This window comes from Acipenser ruthenus, chromosome 15 (genome assembly GCF_902713425.1).
Source record: "Acipenser ruthenus chromosome 15, fAciRut3.2 maternal haplotype, whole genome shotgun sequence".
Lineage (NCBI taxonomy): Eukaryota > Metazoa > Chordata > Actinopteri > Acipenseriformes > Acipenseridae > Acipenser > Acipenser ruthenus.
The window spans coordinates 16,812,256-16,829,072 of NC_081203.1; the positions used below are offsets into that span (position 1 = coordinate 16,812,256).

The window sequence follows — 16,817 nt, forward strand, 5'->3', positions numbered from 1 at the left end:
TATGATGGAGCTTTGCTGGATATAGCTTATGTAAACCACATAGCAACACTATTTGTAGCCTGATTAGAGTATAAGTACCGTTGCATTTTAAAAAAAGAAAAGTACTTTATTTTCGCGCGTTTCAAAACAGATCAACTGAAATAGTTGCTTCGCTTTTTAGCGATCCATACATACATATGCATGGCATTTATCATGTATTTTTGGCTCGCAAATTGCGATGCGATACCATCTGTTTCCACCCGTTTACAAGTACCAATTGTGTTTTAATGTTAGGAAACCAGGAAAATTTGGGATCAAAGTAAAACCATGACGTGAAGTTAAAAGCAACCTTTTTTAAAATCAATTACATGCATCAACTTATGGTCTGGAAGTCCCAGTTTCTGTTGTTCCTTCTTCAGATCTCGTTTTTTCTTCCAGCTTCTATGAAAATGAGCAACGACAAGACGGCACACTCGAACAGCTCTCTGTACCGAATCAATCTTAAGTCCATGATTTACTGCCAAATCTAAATTGTGGCCAAAACAACTCAGCCTGAACCCCCATATCCCGAAACGCCTTTACATAGTTGCTCCCGTTGTCTGTTACAGCACAAACAATTGACTTTTTTCAGGCCCCACTGATCCAAGACATTACAAACTGCTTCAGCAATATTGTTTGCAATGTGATCCGCTAACATTGAACCCCTAAGCACTTTGATTTTAACGCCCAATCTTTATTAACAAAATGACAGGTAAACGACATGTATGCATCGTTGTCCCTGCTTGTCCACAGGTCGGTAGTACAGGAAAAAAAAGTAAGTCCATCCAATTCCGCCCTCAAACGGGAGACTTCGGTCTCTTACATTGCTGGTATGTGAGCACCACTGAAGTATTTTCTTTTTTCATTATTATTATTATTTTCTCCCAATTTGGAATCGCCAATTATTTTATTATGCTCAGCTCACCGCTACCACCCCTGCGCTGACTCGGGAGGGCGAAGACGAACACATGGTGTCCTCCGAAGCCTGTGCCGTCAGCCGACCGTTTTATTTTTTTAACACTGCGGACTCACCATGCACCCACCCAAGAGCTACAGCGTCGGAGGACAACGCAGCTCTCGGGCAATTTACAGGCAAGCCCGCAGGTGCCCAGCCAGACTACAGGGGTCGCTGGTGCGCGGTGAGCAGAGGACCCCCTGTCCGACCTAACCCTCCCTCCCCCCCGGGCAACGCTCGGCCAATTGAGCGCCGTCTCCTGGGTGCTCCCGTCCTCGGTCGGCAAAGGAATAGCCTGGACTCGAACTCGCGACGTCCAGACTATAGCGCGCATCCGATACTCTACGCAAGTGCTTTTTACTGGATGCTCCACTCGGGAGCCCACACTGAAGTATTTTCTTGATGGAATCTCATATCTTTTGTCCAATGTGTTTATCAGATGTTGAAATCCAGGTTTCTCAACTACGTGGAATGGCTGCATATCCTTGCACATAAAACAGGCGATGGCATTTGTAATCTCACAGTGTTTTGGGTGATCCGTGCTATGTTTAGATTTACGTTCCAGAAACTGAGTTAATTTTATGTTTGAGCTTCTCTATTCAGATTTCGATTTCACTCCGCCTCCGTCATATTTTGGTTCTTGTAGAAATGTGTGAATATGAATTTGGATGGTGATCTCGTAGATGGGTGAAGAGGTTAGTGGTATTCCCTTTGCATGGTATTTTTTTTCCACACTGCCTACAGACAGGCTTATTACCTTGCCGATCACTTTCTGTTACTCCAAAAAACTGCCACACAGGACTGATGCCGTTTCTTTTTTCTAAAATGTTTTCGGAAGGTTTGGTAGTTTCTGCAGTTGCCACCGCCATTAGCTCAAACGTTTGCCTTTACTCTGTGAATCTTACGTCACATGTTACAACTTCCCACTACGCAGTGAGCACAGATCACTTGTTGCGCCTCACGCACAGTTAAGTCCTGTCTTACTGCTTCAATGCAGAGTTACTGTTACACACAAGCATATCATAGTGGGTAACAGACGATAAAATGATTATCGATAATTATTTTTCAACGCAATACAATTATCGATGCAAAAACATTATTGATAATATCACGATAATCGATTATTGTTCCAACCCTAGTATTTAGGGGATCTTCCTCACAGTGTTTATATTGTATTTAGGGGATCTTCCTCACAGTGTTTATATTGTACTTAGGGGACCTTCCCCACAGTGTTTATATTGTATTTAGTGACGTTAGTAAGAGCTCAATAAATCACCCTGTATTATCAAAAAAGACCTTGCACACAGAAAGGAAAGGGAAACAGAAAAATCTATTTTTAAAATAGACGTTTATAATGACCATGACCCTCGAGGGAAAAGTATTCACACTGGAGATGAAAACAACATCAAATACATTGTTTTCATAGAAAACAAATTTAAAATGACATCTTATGATGTTAAAATATTTCATTCTGGTAAATAAATAAGTCTACTGGAGGACCCCGTTGTCTGATTTGAGGACCATGTCTATTAGAACACCTCTATGTTAAATGTGACCTCCCTCAGAGAGGTACATGTCTGTATCTGTGGAGAAAAGTGATCATACTTCACACAGTCTCTGTGCACTCGCACAGACCCCTAAGGAATCTGCTGCTACAGATAAAAGCAAGCTGGAAAAGCTGGACGCTGAGAAGTGTACAAGCAAGCTGCCACTTGCAATTTGTCTTTGTCTCTGTTACGCAACCAGGACTGTTTGCCTGCCGCTCTGAAAGTGAGACTGATCAGTGGCTTCTCAGCAACACTGGCATCATACCCAATCAGCACCCCATTGATGTGGTGCAGAGCTTTCCCACGCTCCACAGTCTCCACTGTCAGTAGAGCAGCTTAGGGGATGGACACTGACATATCCTAACCCTCCCTCTCATTACAGGAATAGTGACTCAAAGCTTTAGCATTCTACACCCAAAACCCACATTTATGCAAATTCAATATACAAAGTCAAATTCAATTTAGAAACAATTAGATACAAGTTCCAAATGTGTACATTCAGAACCCCAAAATATATATAATTAAAAATAAAAATCAACACCAAACATTGAGTTTATTCATGTTGGAATATCAGCTCAACACAATATTTCACAACACCAGTCCCGAACAACATTATTAGTAAACTGATGAGACGATAGTTCCAGTACATTCACCTGGGGCCGTATTACAGAACATTTTCCTAACTTGTTTTCCTACCTTATCTTTCAAGTGTAGCCCAGGGGTAAAATACTACTAATGTATATACAGAAATTCGGTATAGACTATATTGGATGGCTTTAGGACCTGTTTTCAGCAGAGTAGACTCAGAGGGAGGAGAGGTGTTCTCATGGCCAATGAGGCGTCGTGTGTTAAACTGATCTCCCGAGAGCCAATAGAAATCGTCCCTGCAAGAGTGGGAGGGAGTCTCAGTGAAAAGTTTTGAAAATAAAAATAGAGGGGAGTCTGAAAAAAATAAAACCGGGAGTTAGAATAGAGCAGTACAGAGTAAGTGATTCAGCAGAGTAAAAGTGAGGATTTCTTAATTCAGGAAATTCATATAAACTTTAATAGACAGTACTTCAGTTTAAACAAGTTTCAGAAGAGTATTCTGTTACTTCTGCTTTTATTTCTTGAGTTCACGTACCAAGCTCCTGTTTTATTTTAAGCAGCGTAGGTCTGTCAGGTTACGTAGTCACTCAGTGCGAGTTATTTTCTTTATGCATTGTTATATACACAGTCTTGTTAAAACAACATGTTGTATTGTAAAGTTTAAGTTTATGCACCGTTAATACGTGCTTGAAATGAAAGTAAAGAGACAGTGACTAGATCGTAAAATAAACGAAGCAATTGAGAGGCAGCTGGACAGTGTTTCAGAAGGACCACGTTTCCAGATAGAGAGAGTGAGGTAGACTGCAACGACAGAGGTTTGCCGTGATCCAGAGGCCGCAAGTAACCGAGAGCTACAACTGGGAGAAGCCTTTCAGAATTGTGAGTTTTTCCACAAAGTGTTTTGTTTTAAAATAGCAAGCTTAACTGTGGGTTCTCAATAAAGCTTGTGAAGGGGCCATTTTGTTTTATTTCTAGGCCACAACGTACCCGAGCCACGATTCAGGCCTGCAACAGTGTTTGTTTGTTCGTCCGTCTACATGTGTGTTACACGTGGGGCTGGAGTGCACTCGACTAGCGTTTATTTTGAATTGAATATATTAGAAGAGTACATTTGAGTTAAATACAACTGAAGCATAGAGCTTTTAGTTACTGTTTATTGACTTAAAAGTTACATTTTGGGGAAATTATTTTGTTGGAATTGTTTATATTGTATGTACAATTTACTTACCTGCAGTTCATTATATTAGTTTAACTTGAATCCCCATTTATAAAGATTTTTATATAAAATTCGGTGCTGTGTGTGAGTGTGATTTTATTAGTTGTATATTGCTCTTGCTTAATTTGCATTTGTTATATGGTTGAATATAAGTTCCTGTGGACGCGTGCCAATAATAGGGAAACCACGTGACCATCAGGTGGAGGCATCGCTAAAGAAGAAAAGTAAGTGTGATAGTTTATGTCTGGTAACAGTGTAACAAACTTCCTTAGTATTCCTACTAGACACTTAGACCATAAGCGTATACTGATTCCATAAGAAAACATTTAATTTTATTGGAAACAGCAAGTAATAGGTTACAGTGTAAAAGAGGGATATAAAAGGGGACCTGAGGAATATGCTTAACCCAGAAAGTGTTTTAGAGGTCAGTCCATAACGTAAAAGAGGTAAAAAAAACCATAATTGAACATAGGCCTATAACAGCAAACACTATCCAAACACTTTGCAAAGCAGAAGCACACAATGCATGAAGTGTAAATTAGTTTAACCAGCAATAGACAATAACGTGTAAGCAGGTAAGGGTTAATTAACCGAACCAACAGGTTTTTTTAAATCATAGTTCAGTCCCCTTCATGAAAAACAAATCCAAAGAGAAAAAAGTTTCAAGAAATAATACTCAAAAAAAAAAAAAAAATCCAAAATCCAATGCAAAACCAGAATGGCCATTCAACAAAAAATCTGCAAACACAGTAGCAAAAAATGAAAGAACAAAAAGGCTTGATCTCACCCGGATGATGTTTGTAATCCGCTGTGCAGACGTCTTCTCTTTGATTCCATTAAAACTATATAGTTGTAAAAGTCCAGGCAAACTGTATTCAGCAAAGAAAATGAAGATCCAAAGCAGCGGTAGAACGGTCACAAAATAACCAAGCAAGGAAAAAAAACACGATGCAGAGAAAAAAAAAACCAGTTAGTTTGACTGTGCTGGAAGCAACATCTAAACGCAGCAGAAGATTTTGACTCGTTTAACAAAATAACATACTGCTGAACAAATGAATAGACCTGCATTAAAACACAGACTAACAAAATATAAACTCATCATCTACCAAAAAAACCTCTGTACCGAATCAATCTTAAGTCCATGATTTACTGCCAAATCTAAATTGTGGCCAAAACAACTGAACCCCCATATCCCGAAACGCCTTTACATAGTTGCTCCCGTTGTCTGTTACAGAACAAACAATTGACTTTTTTCAGGCCCCACTGATCCAAGACATTACAAACTGCTTCAGCAATATTGTTTGCAATGTGATCCGCTAACATTGAACCCCTAAGCACTTTGATTTTAACGCCCAATCTTTATTAACAAAATGACAGGTAAACGACATGTATGCATCATTGTCCCTGCTTGTCCACAGGTCGGTAAGTACACGAAAAAAAAGTAAGTCCGTCCAATTCCGCCCTCAAACGGGAGACTTCGGTCTCATACATTGCTGGTATGTGAGCACCACTGAAGTATTTTCTTTTTTTATTATTATTATTATTTTCTCCCAATTTGGAATCGCCAATAATTTTATTATGCTCAGCTCACCGCTACCACCCCTGCGCTGACTCGGGAGGGCGAAGACGAACACATGGTGTCCTCCGAAGCCTGTGCCGTCAGCCAACCATTTTATTTTTTTAACACTGCGGACTCACCATGCAGCCGCCCAAGAGCTACAGCGTCGGAGGACAACGCAGCTCTCGGGCAATTTACAGGCAAGCCCGCAGGCGCCCAGCCAGACTACAGGGGTCGCTGGTGTGCGGTGAGCAGAGGACCCCCTGTCCGACCTAACCCTCCCTCCCCCCCGGGCAACGCTCGGCCAATTGAGCGCCGTCTCCTGGGTGCTCCCGTCCTCGGTCGGCAAAGGAATAGCCTGGACTCGAACTCGCGACGTCCAGACTATAGCGCGCATCCGACACTCTACGCAAGTGCTTTTTACTGGATGCTCCACTCGGGAGCCCACACTGAAGTATTTTCTTGATGGAATCTCATATCTTTTGTCCAATGTGTTTATCAGATGTTGAAATCCAGGTTTCTCAACTACGTGGAATGGCTGCATATCCTTGCACATAAAACAGGCGATGGCATTTGTAATCTCACGGTGTTTTGGGTGATCCGTGCTATATTTAGATTTACGTTCCAGAAACTCAGTTAATTTTATGTTTGAGCTTCTCTATTCAGATTTCGATTTCACTCCGCCTCCGTCATATTTGGTTCTTGTAGAAATGTGTGAATATGAATTTGGATGGTGATCTCGTAGATGGGTGAAGAGGTTAGTGGTATTCCCTTTTCATGGTATTTTTTTTCCACACTGCCTACAGACAGGCTTATTACCTTGCCGATCACTTTCTGTTACTCCAAAAAACTGCGACACAGGACTGATGCCGTTTCTTTTTTCTAAAATGTTTTCGGAAGGTTTGGTAGTTTCTGCAGTTGCCACCGCCATTAGCTCAAACGTTTGCCTTTACTCTGTGAATCTTACATCACATGTTACAACTTCCCACTAGGCAGCGCACACAGATCATGTGTTGCGCCTCACGCAGACAGTTAAGTCCTGTCTTACTGCTTCAATGCAGAGTTACTGTTACACACAAGCATATCATAGTGGGTAACGGACGATAAAATGATTATCGATAATTATTTTTCAACGCAATACAATTATCGATGCAAAAACATTATTGATAATGTCACGATAATCGATTATTGTTCCAACCCTAGTATTTAGGGGATCTTCCTCACAGTGTTTATATTGTATTTAGGGGATCTTCCTCACAGTGTTTATATTGTACTTAGGGGACCTTCCCCACAGTGTTTATATTGTATTTAGTGACGTTAGTAAGAGCTCAATAAATCACCCTGTATTATCAAAAAAGACCTTGCACACAGAAAGGAAAGGGAAACAGAAAAATTTATTTTTAAAATAGACGTTTATAATGACCATGACCCTCGAGGGAAAAGTATTCACACTGGAGATGAAAACATCAAATACATTGTTTTCATAGAAAACAAATTTAAAATGAAATCTTATGATGTTAAAATATTTCATTCTGGTAAATAAATAAGTCTACTGGAGGACCCCGTTGTCTGATTTGAGGACCATGTCTATTAGAACACCTCTATGTTAAATGTGACCTCCCTCAGAGAGGTACATGTCTGTATCTGTGGAGAAAAGTGATCATACTTCATACAGTCTCTGTGCACTCGCACAGACCCCTAAGGAATCTGCTGCTACAGATAAAAGCAAGCTGGAAAAGCTGGACGCTGAGAAGTGTACAAGCAAGCTGCCACTTGCAATTTGTCTTTGTCTCTGTTACGCAACCAGGACTGTTTGCCTGCCGCTCTGACAGTGAGACTGATCAGTGGCTTCTCAGCAACACTGGCATCATACCCAATCAGCACCCCATTGATGTGGTGCAGAGCTTTCCCACGCTCCACAGTCTCCACTGTCAGTAGAGCAGCTTAGGGGGTGGACACTGACATATCCTAACCCTCCCTCTCATTACAGGAATAGTGACTCAAAGCTTTAGCATTCTACACCCAAAACCCACATTTATGCAAATTCAATATACAAAGTCAAATTCAATTTAGAAACAATTAGATACAAGTTCCAAATGTGTACATTCAGAACCCCAAAATATATATAATTAAAAATAAAAATCAACACCAAACATTGAGTTTATTCATGTTGGAATATCAGCTCAACACAATATTTCACAACACCAGTCCCGAACAACATTATTAGTAAACTGATGAGACGATAGTTCCAGTACATTCACCTGGGGCCGTATTACAGAACATTTTCCTAACTTGTTTTCCTACCTTATCTTTCAAGTGTAGCCCAGGGGTAAAATACTACTAATGTATATACAGAAATTCGGTATAGACTATATTGGATGGCTTTAGGACCTGTTTTCAGCAGAGTAGACTCAGAGGGAGGAGAGGTGTTCTCATGGCCAATGAGGCGTCGTGTGTTAAACTGATCTCCCGAGAGCCAATAGAAATCGTCCCTGCAAGAGTGGGAGGGAGTCTCAGTGAAAAGTTTTGAAAATAAAAATAGAGGGGAGTCTGAAAAAAATAAAACCGGGAGTTAGAATAGAGCAGTACAGAGTAAGTGATTCAGCAGAGTAAAAGTGAGGATTTCTTAATTCAGGAAATTCATATAAACTTTAATAGACAGTACTTCAGTTTAAACAAGTTTCAGAAGAGTATTCTGTTACTTCTGCTTTTATTTCTTGAGTTCACGTACCAAGCTCCTGTTTTATTTTAAGCAGCGTAGGTCTGTCAGGTTACGTAGTCACTCAGTGCGAGTTATTTTCTTTATGCATTGTTATATACACAGTCTTGTTAAAACAACATGTTGTATTGTAAAGTTTAAGTTTATGCACCGTTAATACGTGCTTGAAATGAAAGTAAAGAGACAGTGACTAGATCGTAAAATAAACGAAGCAATTGAGAGGCAGCTGGACAGTGTTTCAGAAGGACCACGTTTCCAGATAGAGAGAGTGAGGTAGACTGCAACGACAGAGGTTTGCCGTGATCCAGAGGCCGCAAGTAACCGAGAGCTACAACTGGGAGAAGCCTTTCAGAATTGTGAGTTTTTCCACAAAGTGTTTTGTTTTAAAATAGCAAGCTTAACTGTGGGTTCTCAATAAAGCTTGTGAAGGGGCCATTTTGTTTTATTTCTAGGCCACAACGTACCCGAGCCACGATTCAGGCCTGCAACAGTGTTTGTTTGTTCGTCCGTCTACATGTATGTTACACGTGGGGCTGGAGTGCACTCGACTAGCGTTTATTTTGAATTGAATATATTAGAAGAGTACATTTGAGTTAAATACAACTGAAGCATAGAGCTTTTAGTTACTGTTTAGTGACTTAAAAGTTACATTTTGGGGAAATTATTTTGTTGGAATTGTTTATATTGTATGTACAATTTACTTACCTGCAGTTCATTATATTAGTTTAACTTGAATCCCCATTTATAAAGATTATTTTTATATAAAATTCGGTGCTGTGTGTGAGTGTGATTTTATTAGTTGTATATTGCTCTTGCTTAATTTGCATTTGTTATATGGTTGAATATAAGTTCCTGTGGACGCGTGCCAATAATAGGGAAACCACGTGACCATCAGGTGGAGGCATCGCTAAAGAAGAAAAGTAAGTGTGATAGTTTATGTCTGGTAACAGTGTAACAAACTTCCTTAGTATTCCTACTAGACACTTAGACCATAAGCGTATACTGATTCCATAAGAAAACATTTAATTTTATTGGAAACAGCAAGTAATAGGTTACAGTGTAAAAGAGGGATATAAAAGGGGACCTGAGGAATATGCTTAACCCAGAAAGTGTTTTAGAGGTCAGTCCATAACGTAAAAGAGGTAAAAAAAACCATAATTGAACATAGGCCTATAACAGCAAACACTATCCAAACACTTTGCAAAGCAGAAGCACACAATGCATGAAGTGTAAATTAGTTTAACCAGCAATAGACAATAACGTGTAAGCAGGTAAGGGTTAATTAACCGAACCAACAGGTTTTTTTAAATCATAGTTCAGTCCCCTTCATGAAAAACAAATCCAAAGAGAAAAAAGTTTCAAGAAATAATACTCAAAAAAAAAAAAAAAATCCAAAATCCAATGCAAAACCAGAATGGCCATTCAACAAAAAATCTGCAAACACAGTAGCAAAAAATGAAAGAACAAAAAGGCTTGATCTCACCCGGATGATGTTTGTAATCCGCTGTGCAGACGTCTTCTCTTTGATTCCATTAAAACTATATAGTTGTAAAAGTCCAGGCAAACTGTATTCAGCAAAGAAAATGAAGATCCAAAGCAGCGGTAGAACGGTCACAAAATAACCAAGCAAGGAAAAAAAACACGATGCAGAGAAAAAAAAAACCAGTTAGTTTGACTGTGCTGGAAGCAACATCTAAACGCAGCAGAAGATTTTGACTCGTTTAACAAAATAACATACTGCTGAACAAATGAATAGACCTGCATTAAAACACAGACTAACAAAATATAAACTCATCATCTACCAAAAAAACCTCTGTACCGAATCAATCTTAAGTCCATGATTTACTGCCAAATCTAAATTGTGGCCAAAACAACTGAACCCCCATATCCCGAAACGCCTTTACATAGTTGCTCCCGTTGTCTGTTACAGAACAAACAATTGACTTTTTTCAGGCCCCACTGATCCAAGACATTACAAACTGCTTCAGCAATATTGTTTGCAATGTGATCCGCTAACATTGAACCCCTAAGCACTTTGATTTTAACGCCCAATCTTTATTAACAAAATGACAGGTAAACGACATGTATGCATCATTGTCCCTGCTTGTCCACAGGTCGGTAAGTACACGAAAAAAAAGTAAGTCCGTCCAATTCCGCCCTCAAACGGGAGACTTCGGTCTCATACATTGCTGGTATGTGAGCACCACTGAAGTATTTTCTTTTTTTATTATTATTATTATTTTCTCCCAATTTGGAATCGCCAATAATTTTATTATGCTCAGCTCACCGCTACCACCCCTGCGCTGACTCGGGAGGGCGAAGACGAACACATGGTGTCCTCCGAAGCCTGTGCCGTCAGCCGACCGTTTTATTTTTTTAACACTGCGGACTCACCATGCAGCCACCCAAGAGCTACAGCGTCGGAGGACAACGCAGCTCTCGGGCAATTTACAGGCAAGCCCGCAGGCGCCCAGCCAGACTACAGGGGTCACTGGTGTGCGGTGAGCAGAGGACCCCCTGTCCGACCTAACCCTCCCTCCCCCCCGGGCAACGCTCGGCCAATTGAGCGCCGTCTCCTGGGTGCTCCCGTCCTCGGTCGGCAAAGGAATAGCCTGGACTCGAACTCGCGACGTCCAGACTATAGCGCGCATCCGACACTCTACGCAAGTGCTTTTTACTGGATGCTCCACTCGGGAGCCCACACTGAAGTATTTTCTTGATGGAATCTCATATCTTTTGTCCAATGTGTTTATCAGATGTTGAAATCCAGGTTTCTCAACTACGTGGAATGGCTGCATATCCTTGCACATAAAACAGGCGATGGCATTTGTAATCTCACGGTGTTTTGGGTGATCCGTGCTATAGTTCCAAACACTTTCCGTTCCAGAAACTTAGTTAATTTTATGTTTGAGCTTCTCTATTCAGATCATATTTGGTTCTTGTAGAAATGTGTGAATATGAATTTGGATGGTGATCTCGTAGATGGGTGAAGAGGTTAGTGGTATTCCCTTTGCATGGTATTTTTTTTCCACACTGCCTACAGACAGGCTTATTACCTTGCCGATCACTTTCTGTTACTCCAAAAAACTGCCACACAGGACTGATGCCGTTTCTTTTTTCTAAAATGTTTTCGGAAGGTTTGGTAGTTTCTGCAGTTGCCACTGCCATTAGCTCAAACGTTTGCCTTTACTCTGTGAATCTTACATCACATGTTACAACTTCCCACTAGGCAGCGCACACAGATCATGTGTTGCGCCTCACGCAGACAGTTAAGTCCTGTCTTACTGCTTCAATGCAGAGTTACTGTTACACACAAGCATATCATAGTGGGTAACGGACGATAAAATGATTATCGATAATTATTTTTCAACGCAATACAATTATCGATGCAAAAACATTATTGATAATATCACGATAATCGATTATTGTTCCAACCCTAGTATTTAGGGGATCTTCCTCACAGTGTTTATATTGTATTTAGGGGATCTTCCTCACAGTGTTTATATTGTACTTAGGGGACCTTCCCCACAGTGTTTATATTGTATTTAGTGACGTTAGTAAGAGCTCAATAAATCACCCTGTATTATCAAAAAAGACCTTGCACACAGAAAGGAAAGGGAAACAGAAAAATCTATTTTTAAAATAGACGTTTATAATGACCATGACCCTCGAGGGAAAAGTATTCACACTGGAGATGAAAACATCAAATACATTGTTTTCATAGAAAACAAATTTAAAATGAAATCTTATGATGTTAAAATATTTCATTCTGGTAAATAAATAAGTCTACTGGAGGACCCCGTTGTCTGATTTGAGGACCATGTCTATTAGAACACCTCTATGTTAAATGTGACCTCCCTCAGAGAGGTACATGTCTGTATCTGTGGAGAAAAGTGATCATACTTCACACAGTCTCTGTGCACTCGCACAGACCCCTAAGGAATCTGCTGCTACAGATAAAAGCAAGCTGGAAAAGCTGGACGCTGAGAAGTGTACAAGCAACCTGCCACTTGCAATTTGTCTTTGTCTCTGTTACGCAACCAGGACTGTTTGCCTGCCGCTCTGACAGTGAGACTGATCAGTGGCTTCTCAGCAACACTGGCATCATACCCAATCAGCACCCCATTGATGTGGTGCAGAGCTTTCCCACGCTCCACAGTCTCCACTGTCAGTAGAGCGGCTTAGGGGGTGGACACTGACATATCCTAACCCTCCCTCTCATTACAGGAATAGTGACTCAAAGCTTTAGCATTCTACACCCAAAACCCACATTTATGCAAATTCAATATACAAAGTCAAATTCAATTTAGAAACAATTAGATACAAGTTCCAAATGTGTACATTCAGAACCCCAACATATATATAATTAAAAATAAAAATCAACACCAAACATTGAGTTTATTCATGTTGGAATATCAGCTCAACACAATATTTCACAACACCAGTCCCGAACAACATTATTAGTAAACTGATGAGACGATAGTTCCAGTACATTCACCTGGGGCCGTATTACAGAACATTTTCCTAACTTGTTTTCCTACCTTATCTTTCAAGTGTAGCCCAGGGGTAAAATACTACTAATGTATATACAGAAATTCGGTATAGACTATATACCGCACTTTGAATCGCCGTACCATTCCCGATCAATACACTACCCCCAGAATTGATGATGCCCTAGACTGCTTGTCAGGTAGTAAGTGGTTCTCGGTCTTAGATCTACACAGTGGGTACTATCAGATTGGCATGGCTAGTGAAGACAAAGAGAAAACAGCTTTCATCTGTCTGCTCGGATTTTATCAGTTCGAGCGCATGCCACAGGGAATCACTGGAGCGCCTGCGACTTTCCAGAGGCTTATGGAGAGTGTGGTGGGAGACATGAACCTGCTACAAGTGCTAGTGTACTTGGATGACCTCATAGTCTTCGGGAGAACTCTGGAGGAGCATTTGGTGAGACTACTGAAGGTGTTGGATCGTTTGGAAGAGCATAGACTGAAGCTGTCGCTAGATAAGTGCCAGTTTTGCCAGCTAAAGTCAAGTATGTAGGCCACATTGTGTCGGAAGAAGGAATAGCCACAGACCCAGAAAAGGTCAGAGCAGTAGCTGAATGGGAGAAGCCCACGGATCTGAAGTCACTGAGATCATTTCTCGGGTTCTGTGGATACTACCGGAGATTCGTCAAGAACTATTCTGCGGTAGTGAGGCCCTTGACTGAGCTAACGAAAGGTTACCCCCCAGCACAGTACAAACGCAAAACTGCTGCAAATAATACTGGAAAGCAGTATTTTAAAGTGTCTGAGCCTTTTGGAGAGCGCTGGGACCAGTCTTGTGATGAAGCCTTTCGCAGCATAATCAAATGTTTGACAGAAGCTCCTGTGTTGGCGTTTGCAGATAGTGAACAGCCGTACATCCTTCATACTGATGCCAGCCTGGATGGGCTTGGAGCGGTATTGTACCAAGAGCATCAGGAAGGCCTGCGTCCTGTAGCATTTGCCAGCCGGAAGTTGTCTGACGCCGAAAGGAGGTACCCAGCTCACCAGCTTGAATTTTTGGCACTCAAATGGGCAGTGGTAGACAAGTTCCACGAATACCTGTATGGTGCCAGGTTTGAAGTTAGGACGGACAATAATCCCCTCACCTATGTGTTAACCACGGCTAAGTTAAATGCCACGGGTCATAGGTGGTTGGCTGCCCTAGCTACCTATGATTTTAGTTTACAGTATCGACCCGGGAAGAACCATATAGATGCTGATGCTCTGTCCCGCCGAAAGCATACCAACCCGAGTAGAGAGGATTGGATTGATATGTCCCCTGCTCAAGTGAAAACGCTGTGCGACAGCATTGGAGTAAAGGAGTCTGCAATTACCAAGTTAGTACGCCTGATGGATACATTAGGTAGTCCGCCGGAGGGAATACCTCAGACCTCAGACAAGTCCACCAAGTGATTAAAGAGAACCTTCCTACCCAGTCAGTGAGGTCCCCCTTACCTGATGTAACTCTGCTATTGAGAGAGCGAGCTAGATTGGTCATTAGGGAAGGATTACTGTATAGAACTGTGCGAAAACCCTCTAATGGAGAAGTCAACTAGTGCTCCCAGAAGAGTTCAAGTCCATGGTATTGACCTCGTTGCACGATGATCTAGGTCACTTAGGAGTAGAACGGACGGTGCAACTGATTAAAGACCGATTCTACTGGCCTCGCCTGGCTGCTGATGTAGAACAGTACATCAAGACATGTGGTCGTTGTATTCAGCGCAAGACTTTGCCCAAAAAGGTAGCACTGTTGGGGCAACTAACGAGTTCTGGACCACTTGTCTTTGGAACCTGACTCGAAAGGGATAGCGAATGTGCTGGTCATCACAGATCACTACACCCGCTATGCTCAGGCTTTCCCTACGCGAGATCAAAAAGCTCTGACAGTAGCAAAGGTTTTGTGGGAGAAATTCTTTGTGTACTATGGATTGCCCGCCCGGATCCATTCGGATCAAGGGCGTGACTTTGAGAGTCGGCTCATCAAGGAAATGTTGGGTTTGTTAGGGATCCGGAAGACCCGAACCACCCCATATCATCCTGAAGGAGATCCGCAGCCGGAGCGTTTCAATAGAACGTTGATGGACATGCTTGGGACCTTGGACATATCCAAGAAGAACCGATGGAGCCAGCACATCAGTCAGCTGGTTCACGCATACAACTGTACAAGGAGTGATGCCACTGGGTATTCACCCTATTTCCTAATGTTTGGGAGAGAGGCACGTTTGCCAGTGGATCTGTGTTTCGGCATTTCATCTGACAATGACACCCAAGAAGATTACCAGCAATATGTATCGAGGATGAAGACCGAACTGAAAGAAGCATACAGGCTTGCAATGCAAAATGCACAGCAGAGCCATGAATGGAACAAAGAATGGTACGATAGGTTAGTCCGTGAACAGCACTTGGAAGTGGGAGACCGGGTCCTACTAAGGAATTTAGGGGTCCTGGGGAAGCATAAGCTGGCTGATAGATGGAAGTCTATTCCACATTTGATAGTTTCTCAGCTCCCAGACTTACCTGTTTACCGAGTTAAACCCGAAAGAGGCAGTGGTCCTTGGAAGACACTCCATCGGAACCACTTATTGCCCATTGGACATTTGGTGAGGATGCCTGGACCCTCAAAGGTGGCTCAGAAACCCACCATGACTAATAAAGGACGTAAAGGAGCCAGGGCCAGCCTTGATCATGAGCCAGAAAGTTCACCAATGGAACCAGAGATTCCAAAGAAAGTTGCATCTTACTCATCTGATTCAGAAGATGAAGAGATGCTAAGATACTGGAATGACCCACCAGTGTGGCCGGGGCCTATACGAAGAGAGGACCCCAGACGATCATCATCACAACCGACAGTTGATGCACCGGAGGCTGATGAAGACTGTCTTGGAGAACCTGAAGATGACGAAAACCAGGATCCAGTAATGGAAATGCTCGAGACGGAGGAGTTCATGAGGTTGACGGATATGAGGATGAAGAAGTGGTGAAATCTGATGAGGAACGGGAAGGTAGAAGATGTCTCCGAAGAGCCATTGAGCCAGTAGTTCGGTGAACTTATGATGAACCGCTATTGATTGTGCATCGTGGTACAGGTTTGAATGATTAGGTGTATCCTGTGTCGCATGACACCTCCCCCAAATCTCCCATTATAAAGAGAGAATGTGAGTATTGTGTGAATGTGGTTGTACTTAAAAGTTAGTCTATTGGGGACAACCAGACATTTTAAGTGGGGGAGGATGTAGCCCAGTGGTAAAATACTACTAATGTATATACAAAAATTCGGTATAGACTATATTGGATGGCTTTAGGACCTGTTTTCAGCAGAGTAGACTCAGAGGGAGGAGAGGTGTTCTCATGGCCAATGAGGCGTCGTGTGTTAAACTGATCTCCCGAGAGCCAATAGAAATCGTCCCTGCAAGAGTGGGAGGGAGTCTCAGTGAAAAGTTTTGAAAAAAAAAGAAAATAGAGGGGAGTCTGAAAAAAATAAAACTGGGAGTTAGAATAGAGCAGTACAGAGTAAGTGATTCAGCAGAGTAAAAGTGAGGATTTCTTAATTCAGGAAATTCCTATAAACTTTAGTAGACAGTACTTCAGTTTAAACAAGTTTCAGAAGAGTATTCTGTTACTTCTGCTTTTATTTCTTGAGTTCACGTACCAAGCTCCTGTTTTATTTTAAGCAGCGTAGGTCTGTCA

The 16,817-nt window shown here is 41.7% G+C and overlaps 1 protein-coding gene across 1 annotated transcript in view; it reads left to right on the forward strand.

Annotated features, from left to right (window-relative positions):
- The window catches only part of slc10a1 (solute carrier family 10 member 1), a 59,307-nt gene that overhangs the window by 7,166 nt on the left and 35,324 nt on the right, over positions 1–16,817 (forward strand). The gene's annotated exons all lie outside the window — the stretch shown is intronic.